At 43.4% G+C, this 19058-nt stretch overlaps 1 non-coding gene across 1 annotated transcript; it reads right to left on the bottom strand.

Moving 5' to 3' along the window:
* TRNAC-GCA lies at positions 245 to 316 on the bottom strand. Its single transcript has one exon. It is a non-coding gene; the product is annotated as a tRNA-Cys (tRNA).

The following is a 19058-nucleotide window of genomic DNA, read 5'->3' as shown; positions in this document are numbered from 1 at the left end:
GACAAATGCTATGTGATTTCACTTATGCATGAAATCGCAAAACAAAACAAGTTAATAAATAAAACAAAACTAGAGATACAGAGAGGCTTCCCAGGTAGCTCAGTGGGTAAAGAATCTGTCTGCAGTGCAAGAGAAAGTGAAAGTGAAAGTGAAGTCGTGTCCGACTCTTTGCAACTCCATGGACCATAGCCTACCAGGCTCCTCTGTCCATGGGATTTTCCAGGCAAGAGTACTGGAGTGGATCTTCCCGACCCAGGGATTGAACCTGGGTCTCCTGCACTGCAGGCAGACGCTTTACCACCTGAGCCACCAGGGAAGCCCAAGAGACATAGGTTTAATTCTTGGGTTGGGAAGATCCCTTGGAAAACATCATGGCAACCCACTCTAGTATTATTGCCTAGAGAATCCCGTGGACAGAGGAGCCTGGTGGGCTACAGTCCATGGGGTCACAAAGAGTCAGAACAACTGAAGGGACTGAGCATGCATGAGCAAAAATAATGTTACTGTTAAGGACAGTATTGCTCACAATAAATGAGCTAATTGCAGACTTAGCAGCAGCAGCAAGGATCGTTTGTCCTGAAGAGGGTGATGTGTTTGTGTTCATTGTGCTTGTCACTGGCCCAAGCCAGACAAGTGACAGAGTGGTGGCTGTGGGCACCATGCACCCCAGCCAGATTTCTGTCTCTCCATTCTGAAGGCATAAGAGCTCTGCTTGTGCTTTTGCTAAATAAGCATCCTCCATCCTTCTAAGCCCAGATTTACATACCACAAAATTCAACAATGCAGCATCCATAAGCATTAGAAAGCTCAACAAACGTAGCCTTCAGGTTTTTGTTAAACTCAGCCACGTTTTGATAATGGTGCCTCCCGTAAAAAATCAGGCATCTTATTTTAGCAGCATGTTTTCAAGTTTGTTCGCATCCATCCAATTGCATCCAAAAAGATTCTTAATATTCTTTGATGTCCCTTCTTTCTTTCTTTTTTTTTTTTTTCCATCTTCCCACTGCATCAGTAAACATCTAAACTTTCCGTCAAGGCCACTTAATTCCAGCAACTGGAAAGTCTCCCCTTATCAGCACAGAGGCTGCTTTCTTTGTGGCCAGAGAGGGTCCCCCAGAAGCCACCTGCTCCTGCATTAATTGCTATTCAGAGCCAGCTCTTCATGCACAAAGGCTTCAGTCCTTCCGAAGGTTTGCTTGTCATTGTGACTGGATTATCTTGGCATTAAACTGCTGTCCCCTCTGCCTGCCAGTCCTCCAAAGAGATTGTGCTTGAAACTCAAGAGATAAGCTAACAAGTGAGTATCTGTGAGTGTATATAAGCTGCCTCCACAGAGGCTCCTGGGACACAGGAAAATTCCAATGTGCTGCTTGTTCATTCAAAGAACAGCCCCAGGGCCCCTCCATGCCTCTAACCACCAGGAAACCATGCAAGAGGCCAGGACTGAAGTTAAGCTTTGGAGGTTATTTCACACTGAAGGTTTTTTTCTAATCTGGGAAATGAGAGGGCTGGAGGAGACAGGAGAAAAGTGAAAGTCACTCAGTCGTGTCTAACTGTTTGTGACCCCATGGACTATAGCCCTCCAGGTTCCTCTGTCCATGGAATTCTTTAGGCAAGAATACTAGAGTGGGTTGCCATGCCCTCCTGCAGGGGATCTTCCTGACTCAGGGACTGAACCTGGGTCTCCTGTATTGTAGACAGATTCTTTACTGTGTGAGCCACCAGGGAGGCCCAGGGGAGACAGGAGAGAGAAGTCAAAAACTAAACGTGGCTGCTGGTTCCTGGTAGGGAGTGAGATTAGTCAGAAGTGAAATCTCAAGATCAAGAACAGACTCGGGTTCAATCCCTGGGTCAGGAAGATCCCCTGAAGTAGGAAATGTTAACCCACTCCAATATTCTTGCCTGAAAAATGCCATCGCCAGAGGAGCTTGGCAGGTTATAGTTCATGGAATCTCAAAGAGTCGGACATGCACACGTACATTGGCATTTTTAATGGTTTAGCAGTAGCGTGAATTATTTATTTTTTTTAAAAGGCTGAAAGGATAAACATCCCACCTGAACCATCCCTATCAGCCTGTCTCCCTTTTCATCCACACTCTTATGCCACCCATGTCAGATTTTCAACTTCAAGGCTATTGTCTATGGGCACAAGTGAGTAGAAAAACATCCAAGGGACTTCCCTGGTGGTCTAGTGCTCAGGACTCTGCTTCCTCTGTAGGTGGTACAGGTTCAATTCCTGGTGGGAAAACTAAGATCCCATATGCCACGTGGTGAGGCTGAAAAAAAAAAAAACACCTCGAAGCAGTAGCTTCCAATAACTGTGCCACAAACAGAAAGAAATGGGGAAAAAACAGAGAGACTTAAAAAAAATTAAAAGGTTTCTTCAGAGCCTCTCGGAATATCTGATTTATTCTCTTAAGTGCCATGCCCACCTTAGCTGCAAAGGAAACCAGGAAAATGAGGGTCAGACAGGGGAGGGCATCTGGAGGGTGGTAATTAGCTGTCAGAGTTCACACTGACAGCTAGGGGGTCAGGAAGGAAGAACATTGCCTGCTGTTGGGACAGTTAGCAAATGTTGGCCACTGCTTTTGGCTTACCCTTGTCCAGGATCCCCTGGAAAACCAGGTCCCCGGGCTCTAATGTGGACTCAGTACTCCATTTTGTGTCTATATCCTTGTCCTTATCCTTGTTCTTATCCTTGTCCATATCCAGCATTTTGCTCTGATTCCACTCCCTCGGCATTGGTGGTGTAACTGAGCAGGACCTTATCAGACCTTCCCAGAAGAGACCCCAACCCATGTCCCCTGCTGTAGACAGAAGACAGTTCTTGTCTTTTATCTATAGAAAAACTTTAGGCAAAGAATAAATGTAATCAGAGAAGTGAGAAAATGTAGAAAGAAAGGAAAACAATCAAGCAAGACAAAAAAGTACTTTAGCCATTAAACAAAGTCAAAGACCTTTAATTCTTCCTCAAGGGCTATAGATAATTATTCTAAGCCATGTCCTTGGAGCGGTTTTGCAGATACTGAAACCTCCATCGAGAGGAAGAAGTTAACTGTCTGCTGCCCACAAGCATGTAGACCTCAGACCAGTTGGGACCAGAAAGTTGATGATGCTGATTCCCACTTGCCTCACCACCAACCAATCAGAAGCATGTCCACGAGCTGACCACTCCCTGCTTGCTGAGCACTATAAGACTCCTCACTAACCCCTCCAGGTGGGACACAGTCTAGAAGGCATTAGCCTGCTGTGGCACCCTTTGCCTGGCAAAGCAATAAAGTTATTTCTTTCTACTTCACCCAAAACTGTGTCTCCAAGATTTAATCAGGCGCAGGTGCACAGAGGCTGAAATTCGGCATCAGGGACACCACTCAAAGCTGCATACTCATGTCCATGGACTCAGCTGGGACAGCCATTGGCTGTGAGTCCAAGTTTATATTGTGTTAAACTGTTTTCTATGAGCCAACGAAAGACCCTTCGGTGGACCTTTGGGTTTTAGACAAGATTTTTTTTCACACTGGCAACTCTCCCCTGAAGCCACTGATATTCAAGCTAGTTCTTCAGGAAGTTTGTGGCTAAGGACCTCAAGAAAAAGAAACATTATCACTCTTTGATTCATCAGCCAAAGCCATCTTCTGCCCCTGACTATCAAAATGGACGACTCACTGAAGTTCCACCAATACCCCTTGACATCGAACATGGTCCTTTCTTGTCTTCTCCTTCAGAAGCAAGCACAGCATTTCCAGACAGTGGGACAGAAAGTAACACAGGAGATGCTGACCCCTCACTGTATCCCTAAGGATGCTTTGAACTCACGGAGTCAACAGACAGCAAGTTCTGAACACAATGGAAGGGTCCTGGGGGTCTTCCCAGGAAGGGAAAGGGAAGGAGTTGAGGGAGGACAACATGGTTTATGTTAAGGAGGTCAGTACTATGATGGCAAATGGAAACCAAATTTTTGGTGGTGGGTACATTGCAGTGTATATAGACATAAAAATATAATGTTGTACAACCAAAATATATAAAATGTTATAAACTGATATTGTATTAGTCGCTCAGTCATGTCCAACTCTTTGCGAACCCACGGACTGTAGCCCACCAGGCTCCTCTGTCCATGGTATTCTCTAGGCAAGAGTATTGGAGTGGGTTGCCATTCTTTCTCCAGGGGATCTTCCCAACCCAGGGATCTAACCCAGGTCTCCACTGTCTGAGCCATCCTCAATAGGTAAAAAAAGTCTTCATTTCATTGGATTCTAGGAAGGAGGACAGGAGAGAGATGAGGAGTGAGGCCAGAGGGACTTTGCTCACAGCTGGTCCAGTCACCCTGGTGCCCAGCTCTGCTGCCCACAGCACCGTTGGAAATGCTAACTGGTGTTTGTTTTCTAATCCCCATGTCGCTTCATCTCACCTCACCTGGCCCTGCTGTCTGCCCAGGAACTGACTACATGCTCTTTTATGCCCCAGGATGGAACATTATAGCAGAACAAAAGGAGTCTCTTTGATTGTGAAGATTCCAAAGAGGAATGGGGAATCGGCAGGGCACAAGAGCAATGCTTATTGAGAGACGAGTTTCCTGCCTCCAAGGATAGCAAAGGATTTTTTCCACTCAGGGTGGAGGTAGAGGGGAGGGTGGGAAGTGGAGTGAATGTGATGAGAGAAGCTTATGGATGTGCAACCTAACGGACCACATTGAGAAGGCCCTTGCTTGATTATGAGGTCTGAGAGGGCTCTTCTACAGGAGGGTTGGAGGGGTCTCTGGGGACTCCTCCTCACTTGTGAGTCCCAGACTTCTGAAACATCACAGATTGCCCACCACCAGAGCCTAAATTGATGGGTTGATTGATACTGACTGATATTTGCTAATTCCAATTCACCTTTACTTAAAAATTCTTTTTATTTATTTCCTTGTTTATTTATTTGGCTGCACCATGTCTTACTTGCAGCAGGTGGGATCTTCATTAAGTCATGGGAGATCTTTTGTTTCAGGGTGCAGGCTCTCTAGTTGTGGAACATAGGCTTAACTGTTCTGAGGTTTGCGGAATCTTAATTCCCCAGCTGGGGATCGAATCTGCATCCCCTGGATTGCAAGGTGAATTCTTAACCACTGGACCACCAGGGAAGTCCCTCCAATTGACCCTTTCTAAATTTTCCCGAAGTGTCAGAGATCATCGCTGAATTCCTTCCTATTAATGCAAATGATGGTATATAATCCAGCCACTGAAAAAAGAAACACAAATCAAAAAATAATAAATGTTCCCAGATGCCAAAAAAAGGGGGATGAAATAGCTTTATTATTGAATAAGCACTAAACCAGGTTGTGATGTGCATCACAGGGAATTAACTAGAGACACTGCAGAGGCAAAAAGAATCTTCTTTTCTTTCAGTTCAGTTCAGTTCAGTTCAGTTGCTCAGTTGTGTTCAACTCTTGGCGACCCCATGGACTGCAGCAAGCCAGGCCTTCCTGTCCATTAGCAATTCCTGGAGTTTATTCAAACTCATGTCCATTGAGTCAGTGATGCCATCCAACCGTCTCATCCTCTGTCATCCCCTTCTCCTCCTGCCTTCAATCTTTCCCAGCATCAGTGTCTTTTCCGATGTGTCAGCTCTTCACATCAGGTGGCCAGAGTATTGGAGTTTCAGCTTCAGCATCAGTCCTTCCAATGAATATTCAGGACTGATATCCTTTAGGAATATTTGATCTTGTTTGATCTTTTTGCAGTCTAAGGGACTCTCAAGAGTCTTCTCCAACACCGCAGTTCTAAAGCATCAATTCTTCAGCGCTCAGCTTTCTTTATAGTTCAGCTCTCAAATCCATACATGACTGCCGGAAAAACCATAGCTTTGACTAGATGGACCTTTGTTGGTAAAGCAATGTCTCTGCTTTTTAATATGCTATCTAGGTTGATCATAGCTTTTCTTCCAAGGAGCAAGCGTCTTATAGTTTCATGGCGGTAGTCACCATCTGCAGAGATTTTGGAGCCCCCCAGAATAAAGTCTCTCACTGTTTCCATGTTCCCCCATCTAACTGCCATCTAAACGCCATGATGGGACTGAATGCCATGATCTTAGTTTTCTAAAAGTTGAGTTTTAAGCCAGCTTTTTCACTCTCCTCTTTCTCTTTCATCAAGAGGCTCTTTAGTTCTTCTTCACTTTCTGCCATAAGATTGGTGTCATCTGCATATCTGAGGTTATTGATATTTCTCCCAGCAGTCTTGATTCCAGCTTGTGCTTTATCCAGCCCAGCATTTTGCATGATGTACTCTGCATATAAATGAACAGAGTGACAATATACAGCCTTGATGTACTCCTTTCCCAATTTGGAACCAGTCCATTGTTCCATGTCCAGTTCTAACTGTTGTTTCTTGACCTGCATGCAGATTTCTCAGGATGGGGGTAAGGTGGTCTGGTATTCCCATATATTGGGAAGATTCTATTTGTAAATCCTTGCCCTGTTGATTGGAGACATATGTGCATCAGTAAAAAGATGGAGAAGCAGATCTTCTAAATAAGCCTCTTGCTGGCTTTGCATCCTAAGGGTGTCTTTCCTGGAGCCACCTCTTTGGAATGTGTTGACTGAAAAAAACACACACAACCTAAATACTGAGAGTTATGTTTTATTCAGTGGACACTCTGAGGACTTCAAGACTGGGTCACAGCATTTCAGAAAATGCAGAGAAGCTGTTCTAAAGAGGGAAGAGGAGGAACCAGGATAGGTAGGGGTTTTAGCAACAGAAAACCAGACAGTTGGAACATCAAAAGATTACCGTCAATCAAAGAAACTCAGACATATCAAGTGAATGATTTTAGTGCTTTTCTATGTATGGGAAGAGGAAAGAGTCTGGGCTCATTGAAACTATTCCTTCCATATGTACCTCAGCTATGTGGGGCCAGGATCCTGTCCTTTCTCCTCTCCCTGATATCACCATTGGGGGTGGATGCTGCAGTTGACTGTGAGATAGTGGGCATCCTGTTTCTATCCTGAGTTCCCTCAGGGCTCTCCATCAGAGCAGCTAGAATGTGATGGTTTGAGGTCTGCAATAACCTTTATTTACTAAGTTGCTGTTTTTTAGTCACTCAGTCATGTCTGAGTCTTCGCGAGCCCATGGACAGCAGGATGCCAGGCTTCCCTGTCCATCACCATCTCCCAGAGTTTGCTTTAACTCATGTCCATTGAGTCAGTGATGCCATCCAACCATCTCATCCTGTCATCCCCTTCTCCTCCTGCCCTCAATCTTTCCCAGCATGTGGGTCTTTTCCAATGAGTCAGTTCTTTGCATCAGGTGGCCAAAGTATTGGCACTTCAGTTTTGGCATCAGTCCTTCAGTGGTAGGCAATATTTTTCATTCACAAATAAAAACCTCTAGGAGGTGGTCATCCTGTTACCCTGTATCTGTGAGAATTTAAAGATACTTGGCTCCCAGAGGTAACTGCTTACTTCCTTCAAAGATACAAGGGGTTTTACGTTTCCTCTGGATAAAGACAACAGGCATGTCATGTGATGGATTGTATCTGCCTCGATATCTGAACGGAGCGATTCTTTCTGTCTTGGCCATGTCCTTAGCCAATTACGTGTGATGCACATTGCATTCTGGTTTAGTGCTAATTCAATAATAAAACTATTTCATTCCCCTCTATATTCTGTGCAGAGGTTTTCTTGGATGGGCTGGAGATTTTTTGGATTATTTCTCCCACAATGATCAATAAACTTCTACTGAATGAATGCTTGACCATCAAAAATGGTTCTCACGCTTCTCAATCAGCAGAATCTAGGAGCACAAACCACCTGGAGAATATACTGGGATTGGCCAAAAGCTGCTTCTATCAAACCTGACTCATCGAATGAGCAGAGTCCACCAATCAATTTTCCAAATGATCATGTTTGTCTGTGCCTTTTAACCTTTGAATCTTAGCTGGACAGTTTCAAGGCAGCATTTTTAACAAATAATTTTCATTTACTTATTTACTTTTGGCTGTGTTGGGTCTTTGTTGGTGCGTGGGCTTTTCTCTAATTTAGCAGCTGGGGGCTACTGTCTAGTTGTGGCACATGAGCTTCTCATTGCAGTTGCTTCTTTTGTTGAAGAGCACAGGCTCTAGGCAGCCGGGTTTCCGTAGTTGCGAATTCTGGGCTTTAGAACACAGACTCAGTAGTTGTGGAGCAAGGGGTCAGTTACTCCATGGTATGTGGGAGCTCCTCCCAGAACAGGGATCAAACCTATGTGTCCTGAATTGGCAGGCGGATTCTTTACCACTGAGCCACCACAAGTCCTCAAGGCAGCATTTTAAGAATAGTTTCACTGGCTTCTGCCTTTGTTCCCCACTGGGCAGGTATGTTCCCAAATAAGAAGGATCTGTATGAATATTGTATTCTTTTTACAATTAATGAATTACTTAGACTTAGTCGTGGCACGTGGGAACTTAGTTGCAGCATGTGGGATCTAGTTCCCTAATGGGGATGGAATATGGGCCCCCTGCATTGGGAGTGCAGAGTTTTAGCCCATGGATCACCAGGGAAGTCCCTGAACATATATATTCTAACCTACCTCCTGGTCTCCACCTGCATCTTCAGCAACTTGGGCAGAAGATGGTGAAACTTTACCATTATGCTTTTAGGAGTACAAAAGTGGAAGGATCAGCTATCGATATGCTGAAATGACAGAAAGAAGCATGAAAACCCAGAACCAGCCATCAGCACACAGGATTACAGCAGGATATATTAAGAGGGAGTCCTGGATCAACATAGGTGATGCAGAGGGAGGGCCCCCATCCTATCCCTGGGGAGCATGCTGTGTGTGGAGAAATACCCCCATCTACGTGCTCCTCAGATTTGGGGGAAGAGCATTACCTTAATTTTGTTTCTTTAGCACAGCAACTTCTAATCCATCCTGAGTGAATCACACACATGCCCACACTTAATAAAAGCGGGGAGTCGGGGACACTTAATCCTTTCAACCAGTTACGTTTCCAGGCAGCATAGCTCATGGACAGATTTTTCATTTATCTGTTGATTCACTGAAAAGTTAATTTACCAACACTATTATACAAGATCATTCCAAACGACAGCGAAGTAACAGTAAACAAATAAGCCGATGACAATTTTAATTAATTGACAAAGTCATTTCAACATGAATTAGCCTGGATTCCTGTCACCATGTTTGCAGATTCCCATTAGTGATGTATTTTGCCCAAATCTGGTCTTTCATTCTTAAGGGGAAAAAGTGTAAGAATAAAGCTGCATAGAACTAGGATTCTTTTGGGTATGTTTTACACTGAGCATCAACTCAGCTTCAAATTCTGTTAGGCCAGGAAATAAATTCAGAAATAAAACACAGCACCTAGTGCACCTTCCTGGTTTTGTTTTGAATGAGATGTCTCCTATAAAAGCTTAATCTATGATTAAAGAAATTGCATTGCAAATAAATTACCAGTGTGTGTGTGTGTTAATGTAGTTGTTTTGTGCTTAGTGCAGAATGAAAAAAAAATCCAACGTTAACATCATCTTAAGTTTTTTGAGTGTCCACATAAAATGGGCACTGAAGTCTTTAATTTAGCTTTGCAAAATGCTAATTTGAGAACAAAAGTCTAGGATCTGATTATTTAAAGGAATGGGTGAATTCTAGGCAAAATTTGACTGTTCTCTCTCTCGGAGGAGCAGTGGTTTTTCTGTTAGGTTTTCCATTTTTTTTTTTTTTTTTTTTGCATTTTCTTCAGAATTTTCATTTTTGTTCATTTTTTTAGCCAAAGGGGGGAAAATCCACTGAGGTGAAAGCAGACATCGATGGCAAAATTCAATCAAGTGTTTCACAGGCACAATGAAGCAGGGGGTGGGTGTGTGGCTGGTGGGGAAGAGTATTCAGGGCTAAAAATGTTCAAAGAAAAATTAATAACAAAAGCTAGAATTTCCCAACAAGAAATGTGCAACCTGAGTGTTTTTGCATATTCTGTTTTGGGATAGGATTGTATTAAAAAATCTATGCATGCCCATTGGTGACCTTGGACTTCATCACAGACAGGGCCATTTATAAAGGGCTGTACATTTAAACTCTCAAGGACTTCATTCACTCAGTCAAGGAGGCCCACCAGAGCTTTGCGAGATGCTCATAAAATATTCAGTTATTGTTTTATAACCAGACTGTAGCTACATAAATTAACATTTATAGATAAATCTATAAATATCCTGTAGGTAGCACAGTAATCTTGCATGATATTTGGCATGTATGTGTGTTTAAAAAAAAAAAAAAACTTACTTGAGGGAATTCCTTGGTGGTCCAGTGGTTAGGTCTCCACCATCCCACTGCAGGGGTCATAGGTTCAAACCTTGGTAGGGGAACTAAGATCCACAAACTGCAACATACCCTCCCCCCTGAACAAAACAGTACTATACAAAACACAACAAAAATTTAGTTGAATTCTCACCTCTGTTGGCCATGGAATATGTAAAAGCTTACAGAATGTAATGTTAAGCAAACCAGTAGCATTTAGCCAGCAAACATTGTTACAGACCATCAGAGTCTTAAAGCATCTCTAAAAGCATCACTGACTTCTACTGTGGTCACATTTCCACCTGTTTGAAGAATCAAGCACTTCTCTGACCTTGTTCTGTTACATTCGCAGCAGATCAGGGAGTGCCCTGGTCCCACGACCTCTATCCTGACTTTATTTACCCAGTGTCTCCTATTTCCTACAGGGAGCAGTCGCTGCCTTTGTTACAAGGGGACCTATTTCCCATTCCCCCACGCGCCTGCGTGCTTGCCTTCCTGCTAAGTGGCTTCAGTCCTGTGGGACTCTTTGAGACCCTATGACTGTAGCCTGCCAGGCTCCTCTGTCTATGGGATTCTCTAGGCAAGAATACTGGAGTGGGTTGTCATGCCCTCCTCCAAGGGATCTTCCCAACACAGGGATCACACCAGCCTCTCTTACATCTCCTGCATTGGCAGGCGGGTTCTTTACCACTGGGGCCACCTGGGAAGCCCCCATGCCCCTAACCTCACCTTTACTGTTTCCAGCAGACATTGTGGTCAGAGCAGATCATTAATGATCGTCTATTGACAAGATGCAGCCAATACCCATGTTTTGTTTGACACACACCCTACCACTGTTTTTAATGGGAGATTTCACATTAAAGATGGCCTTTTGTGTGTAAATTTAAAAAAAATCAAAATAAGCAGAAGTATACAATAAGCAAGGCTAATGGCATACTCTTTGAGTCCATGGTCCTTTGACCTGCCATAGAAATATGGTTGAGAATATGTAGTGTAGTTTAATACATTCTTTTTTCTTTTACTTAAAATTTTAATAAATTTTATTAAAGTATAGTTGATTTGGTCTTCCCAGGTGGCCCAGTGGTAAAGAATCCTCCTGGCACTGCAGGAAACCAAGAAATGTAGGTTGGATCCCCGGGTCAGCAAGATCCCCTAGAGGAGGAAATGGCAACCGACTCAGTATTCTTGGCTGGGAAATCCAATAGACAGAGGAGCCTGGAGGGCTACAGTCCATGGGGTCACAAAGAGTTGGACACGACTGAAGCAATTGAGCACCTATATAAAAATATATTTGTTTGTGTTCCTTTTCATATTCTTTTCCATTATGGTTTATCACAGAATGTTAACGCAGTTCCCTGTGCTATATAGGAGGGCCCTGCTGTTCATCTATCCTATATATAATTATTTGTTCCTGCTAAGTTCCCATTCCTCCCCCGCCTCCCCTCTCTCCTCTTTGGCAACCAGAAGTCTGTTCCTTATATCTTTTTGCTTTAAAATACAAAAAGGAGTTACGGCAAGGGTACAGGGAGGCTTGGGTCCCTTGGGCTCATTTTCCCAGTGGTCACGTCTCTAACTCCAGCACTCAGCCAGCCATCATTGCAACCCTGTGTGTGGTCAGTTCACTCATTTTGTCCCTCCCATATGGAGAGTCACCTAGGTAGCACCACAACCAGAATGGGAACTATGCCATCATCACAAAAGTACCCACTTTCATCGACCCCTTTACAGTCACACCTACCCTCCAGCTCCCCATCATCTCCAACCTTCGGCAGGCACTAATCTGTCCCTATCTCTAAACATTTGTTATTTCAAGGATGTCATCTAGGCATGATATATTTAAAGTGATTAAAGAGAAGAGCTTACTACCAAGAATACTCTACCCAGAAAGACTCTTGTTCAGATTTGACAGAGAAATCGAAAGCTTTCCAAAAAAAACAAAAGGTAACATAATTTAGCACCACCAAAGAATTTACAGCAAATGCTAAAGAAACTTCTCCAACCAGGAAACACAAGACAAGGAAAAGACCTACAGAAAATAAACCCCAAACAATTAAGGAAATGGTAATAAGATCATACATATCTATAATAACCCTAAATATAAATGGATTACTTGCATGAACAAAAGACATAGACAAGCTGGACAGATGAAAACATGTGCATGTATGGACTTCCACTTACCACATCACTCTACTTAACTTCCCAGATTGTATGTAATTATTTTATACTGTTAGGTTAATCGTGTTTCCATTATGGCTTGCAATTGTAATGATCTTTTGTTTTTTGTCTGGCTATTGACTGTGAAAACTGAAAAACGTCTTCCACTATTGCTAAAAAAAACAAAAACAGAATGTCATCAAAATGAATCATTTATGCTGTGACCTTTCAACCTTGGCTATTTTTACATGTAACACTTTTGAAATCCATCCAAGCTGTATGAATAATCCAGTTCTGTTTAAGACATAGAGAATAGACTTACGGACATGGGGAGAGGGGAGGAGAGCGTGAGATGTATGGAGAGAGTAACATGGAAACTTGCATTACCATATGTAAAACGGATAGCCAACAGGAGTTTGCTGTATGGCTCAGAAAACTCGAATAGGGGCTCTGTATCAACCTAGAGGGGTAGGATGGGGAGGGAGATGGGAGGGAGGTTCAAAAGGGAGGGGATATATGTATACCTACGGTTGATTCGTGTTGAGGTTTGACAGAAAACAGCAAAATTCTGTAAAGCAATTATCCTTCTATAAAAAATAAATTAATTTAAAAAGATAATCCAGTTCTGTTTATTGCTGAATAATATTCCATGGAGATTGCCACAGTTTGTTTAAACATTCAACTGATGAAGGACGTCTGGATTATTTCCAGTTTTGGCTTTTCGAGATAAGGCTGCCATGGATGACTGTGTAAAGGCTTTTGTGTGGATCAATATGGCTTTAGTCAATAGTTTTCTCCAGTTGCACGCTGAATACGGATGTAATCTTGTTTCTGATGGTAACCGTGATGCATGTACAAATAGGAGATGACTGGGGGGATTCGTTGACTGCAGGCTACTGGTTTTGAAGAAAAAATTTTGATTGGTTATTGATCATTTTATGACCCTTGAGAACTATAGTAGGCTGGCCAATGTCCCTCCAAAGATGTCTACCTCTTATTCTCAGGAACCCAGAAATATTTTCACTTACATGGAGAAAGGGACTTTGCAGCTGTAGTTCACTTAAGGACCTTGAAATATTTTTTTTAACTTGTGACTACTCCCTGTTTTTTGGCCCCACTCTGTGGCTTGTGAAATCTTAGTTCCTAATCAGTGATTGAACTTGTGTCCCCTGCAGTGGAAGTGTGGGGTCCTAACCACTGGACTCCCACTCAACTCCCCTAACTTGTGACCCATTTTTATTAGAAGTTTTTTCACATTGCATTTCTCCACTGATTTGGAGGTACCATATTGAGTCAGATAAGTGCACAGGCACACACTCACACACATATATGAAGTTTGAATTTCTTATTATTTTAATGATTCAGTTAATTTATATTATGACTCCTTTCAGAATGTTCTCACATTTTTGGAAGTATTCTCTTGTGTGTAGTTTAATTAACTCTTGCTCACGAAGGATTGGTCCCTGATGTGTGTTAAGAATGGTAAGAACACTTCTTTTTTTCTTACTGTACAAACACTTAATGTGAAATCTACCCTCTTAAAATTTTAAGTGCACAGTGTAGAATTAACTATAGGTGCAATGTTGTACAATAGATCTCTATAATCTATCCGCTTTTCATTATGGATGGTGTATACCTGTTGAACACCAACTTTCAGCAAATCTCAGCCTGAGTTCAATTGCAAATGGCCTCATTTGGAGAAGTGTCAGTCCTCTTAGAAATAACCAGGAGGCAGAGGATTTGAATAGATAAGAAACACAACTCTGTAACATGGAAACTTACATTTCCATATATAAAATAGATAGCCAATGGGTATTTGCTATATGACTCATGGAACTCAAACCTGGGCTCTGTAACAACCTAGAGAGGTGGGATGGAGGGAGGAGGGAAGGAGGTTCAAGAGGGAGGGGGACATATATATACCTATGGCTGATTCATGTTGATGGTTGGCAGAAACCAACACAATTCTGTAAAGCAACTATCCTTCAGTTGAACAATAAAGAAAGAAAGAAAGAGAGCTCTTCAGATGCTAGAATTAACACGCAGGCGCCAAGTTGGCACACAAGGTCATTTTTTGGCCTTGGGAGTTGTCAGTGGCTGCATCTGGCATTGAACTATGACTTTCTCATCCTCCCACAATGACCCCATTTTCAGCTGGCTGCTGTACCCAGGGGGTGGTCAAGAAGACCCTCCAGTAGCTTTCTAAGTCCCATCGACTTGGACTGGCCCCAGATAATAGGGGTCATTTACTTGGTCTGACTCCGGATAATAGGGGTCACTGATCATTCCTGAAAATGTCAGACAGGCAGCATGGGCCCAGGGCTCCAGGGCTGTGATGGAGACCTTTATAACAGAGGAAAGATCGCAGTGGCACAGAACAGCAAGAGAAACAGCTAACGTTTTCTGAAGCTTGACTAAGCTGGCCACTCCTGAAATCTCTTTCAGTGTTTTCCACATACACAAAAACCTGCCATGATGTTGTAAAAATTCAGACTGACCGACGGTGAGCAGACAGCTGGAGCCAATCCCAAATCAAGTTAGCTCTGAATTCATTTCATGCTGAGCCTGTTAACATAGGGGATTAATACATTTTGACTCATTCACACCCGTCCAGCCTCCCCAGGAGGTGGGTGATTTTATTACTCTTGCTTTATAGCAGAGAACAGGCACAGAATGGTTAATAACTTGTAGAGGGTTGCACAGCTCGGGAGCCAGGCAGCAGGATTAAATTTGAACAACCTCTGTTGCTGTGCTGTCTCATATGTGCTGCAGCGCATATGAAAAAAGTGTGAAAGGGTAAGTTGCTCAGTAATATCCGGCTCTTTTCGACCCCATGGACTATAGCCCAACAGGCTCCTCTGTCCATGGGGATTCTCCAGGCAAGAATACTGGTGTGGGTAGCCATTCCTTTCTCCAGGGGATCTTCCCAACCCAGGGATTGAACTTGAGTCTCCTGCATTGCAGGCGGATTCTTTACTGGCTAAGCCACCAGGGGAGCCCAGAATGCTGTCTCCACAGCATCATGTGGACAGGCAAGCACAGCCTCTACGGATGGACTGTGATGGCTATAGAACCATAGTCTGATGCTAGTACCAACGTTCCCAGTACCGTCTACCCCAAAGTACCAACCTCTGGAAACATTTCTTTTTTTTAAATTGAGGCTGGGATTTTCTGGCATTGTTGACTTAAAAAATATCATGAACCTAAAAGCTGAGAATCAGACACGACTGAGCGACTAAACTGAACTGAAAAGTTGACAATTGTGTTTTATTTAATGGGCATTTTTAGGACTGCAAGCCCTGAAGACGGCATCTCGAGTGACCCTGAGAAAACTGCTCTGGGGAGGTGAGGGGGGGGGGCCAGGTTGTATAGAAGTTTCGCAACAAAGCACAGCTAGTCTGAACATAAAAAATCATTGTGAAATAAGGAACACCAGGTATCCCAAGTTAAGGAATTTAGTGGTTTTCCAGTTGCAAGAGTCTGGGCTCACTGAAATCATTCTTTCATATGTATCTCAGCTATCTGGGTCCAGTATCCTGTGTTTTTCACATCCTGAGCTCTCTTGGGGCTCACCATAGGAAGTGGCTGTAGAATGATGGCTGCTAGATTGCAGGTATTCTTCTGTACTCTTCTCCTTCCTCAGTGCCCCTAGGGCTCACCAGCTCACAGACTGGAATCGCTGATAACTGACATCTTTGTTTATTGATATGGCAGGAAATATTCTGTTTCTCAGCATCTCAGCCCCCAACAATCCTGATTCTTTGAAGTCTGACACCCAAAGCAAAGATTAGATAAAGGATCCAAAGGCATTTAGATAGGCACCAAGGACCCTGAGACTTTCTACTTTCCTCTAGTTTCAAGTTTATTACATGTCCTTCATCAGGAGATTTTCCAGTGTTGGAATTATTTTGAAGGTGCTCATCTTTGCATTTCGATGGAGAGTTATCCATGGAAGAGTTTCTGGTCTCGGGGAGGGCTGATGGAGGAGTCCTTCAAAAGACACTGAGGAGTGAGGTGGAAGGATTCAAAGAGATGAGGCAGGGCTTACATTGGATTTACCCATAAAATAGTCAGGACTCATCTTTGGTCCACTGCTGAGAGCCATTCCCACCTCAGAAAGGTCACTGTGTGAGATTCTGTGGAGTCCGGAAACCATACAGTTGTCCTCCTGACCTGACTCTGAGTGGTCACAGCAGAGGGCTGCAGCAGACAGTTGTGCAGGTTGGTCACTGCACAAGGGTGCTCAGCTCAAGGGATGAGAGGAACCTAAACGCTGCTTGTGCTAGAAGTAGTCAAACAAAAGGCTTAGGCTTGAGCTGAGTCCATTCTTTAGAGTAGCTTTACCAATTTGCCACAAAGCACTGTTGTCCCCAAGCTAAGCAATTTTGGGTCTATAAGCTCCCAGAGACAGTATCTTTTAAATTCGAACAAAGGTTCCATATGGCCTGGTGGTAGCCTCTGCTCAGAACTAGTAGACTCCAAGGACCTGACGACCTGAGACAGCAGCTGCTAAAACTGAGCAGGACCCTGTGGGGCTTCTAGGCACAAAAGCTTTTCTGTGTCCCCCTTTTTCATTTGTAGAAAATAGGCCTCATTCAGACTCCATGACCTTCTCTGCGTTCCAAAGGGTAGGTTCAAATATTTGCTAATCAGAGGACAGAGGGGATGCAGACACAAGGGAGGAGCAGTCAAGGGAAGCTATAGTGCAACCTAGGAGCAGGGTCCTGGTGCCTCCTCAAGGGATAAAATAACAGTATCTTTGAGCTGTTTCACAGATATTGAAACCCCCACCAGGTAGAAGAAGTTAACTGTATGCCACCCACAAGCACAGAGAACCCAGATCAGTTGAAACCAGCAAGTTGATGATGCAGGCTCCCATTTACCTCACCACCAACCAATCAGAAGAATGTCCACGAAGTGACCATGCCCTCTTTGAACCGTTGCTATAAGACTTCTCACTATCCTCTCCATGGGTGGACACACAGTTTTGAGGGCACCAGCTTGCTGTGGCCTCCTTTGCCTGACAAAGCAATAAAGCAATTCTTGTCTACTTCACCCAAAACTCTGTCCCTGAGATTCAACTCAGTACCCATGTACAGAGGCTGAATTTCTGCTACACTGCCTCTAAGATATGCATGGGAGGAGAGCCTTGTGGATTCATGCGAGGTCAACCTTGAAGTTGACTGAGAGACATTGCGTAACTTGGGGTGAGGGATCCCCAGTAATAGCTGATTGTAAATATTCCAGCAATCCAGCATAATGGGCTCTTTTATACCTGCGTGTTCGGTCCTGTTTGATTCTTGGTGATCCCATGGACTGTGACCTGCCAGGCTCCTCCGTTCATTGGGATTTTCCAGGCAAGAATACTGGAGTGGGTTACCATTTACTTCTCTAGGGGATCTTCCCAACCCAGGGATCGAACTCATGTTCCTGGGATCTCCTTCATTGGCAGGTAGATTCTTTACCACTGAGCCACCTGGGAGGCCCATAATGGGCTCTTAGTGTTGGATTTAAGTTAACTTGGGGAAAATTAACAATTATAATCTTTCACTCATAATCAAATGTATGGCTTGAAATTCATACCCACTACTCTGAGAAGAAGGTAAAATTTGTCTCCTATGAGTTGGTAACAAATGAAACTTGTAAACAAGAAAAAGTCAGAAGGTCAGCATTTAAAGGACTCAAAGCTGTGCTGTCCAACACAGCAGCCACAAGATGGTTTGAATGGAATGTGCTAGTAAGATGTATAAGATATGTACAGGATTTCCAAAACTTGGATGAAAAAATATCTAAACTATCTCATTAGTAACTTGTGCATGATACTCTGAAATCATATTTTGGATCTCTGGTGAAATAAAAAATATTGTTAAAATTAGGTTGATCTGTTTCTTTTTACAGGTTTTCCACATTTAATGTGGAATGATTACAATTTCATAGGTGGCTAGCATTAGATCTCTTTTGGACAGGGATGAATTAGAGAATTTAAAAAAAAAAAAAAAAGGGACTTCCCTGGTGGTCCAGTGGCTAAAACTCTGCACTCCTAATTCAGGGGGCCCAGGTCCAGTCCCTGATAAGGGAACTAGATCATACATGCTGCAGCTAAGAGCTCACATGCTGCCACTAAGGAACCTGCCTGCTGCAACAAAAATCAAAGACCCCTCATGCCAGAACTGAAACTTGGTGCGGCCAAAATAAATAAATGAATATTTTTAAAAAGAAACAGGTGTTAGGGGCCAGAGGGGACAGAATAGGAAATTTTTCTGGAGGCCCTTTGAATGAATGCACTTTGGGAAAATCCTAGGGATGTGGTCAGGTGGAGGGCTGGGTCCATCCTCTGATTGACGGATCCTGCATTTGTTTAGGTTCAGGCTAACATTCCAGGCACATTCCATGTCCTCCCAGGTGACAGACAGAGACCTGGCTCTATCTCAGGGAAGATGTTATTGGGACACAGTGATAGATAAGTGAGCTCTGGACTTGGGGTGTCTTCTTCAGCCTCAAAGAGTGGCTCCCATTCTTTGCTTCATGGCCCCCTCTACTCATCTGCAAAGGCAGTAATGTCACACCCTTGTACCTTTCTTCCCTAGTTATGTCTCCCCTGACTTCTCCTTCCTCTTAAGGACAACCGTGGACCCTCCTGGGCTG

This window comes from Capra hircus, chromosome 17 (assembly GCF_001704415.2).
Source record: "Capra hircus breed San Clemente chromosome 17, ASM170441v1, whole genome shotgun sequence".
NCBI classification, from domain to species: Eukaryota; Metazoa; Chordata; class Mammalia; order Artiodactyla; family Bovidae; genus Capra; species Capra hircus.
Note: the sequence above shows the minus strand (reverse complement) of the source record. Positions and strands in the feature narration are given on the sequence as shown.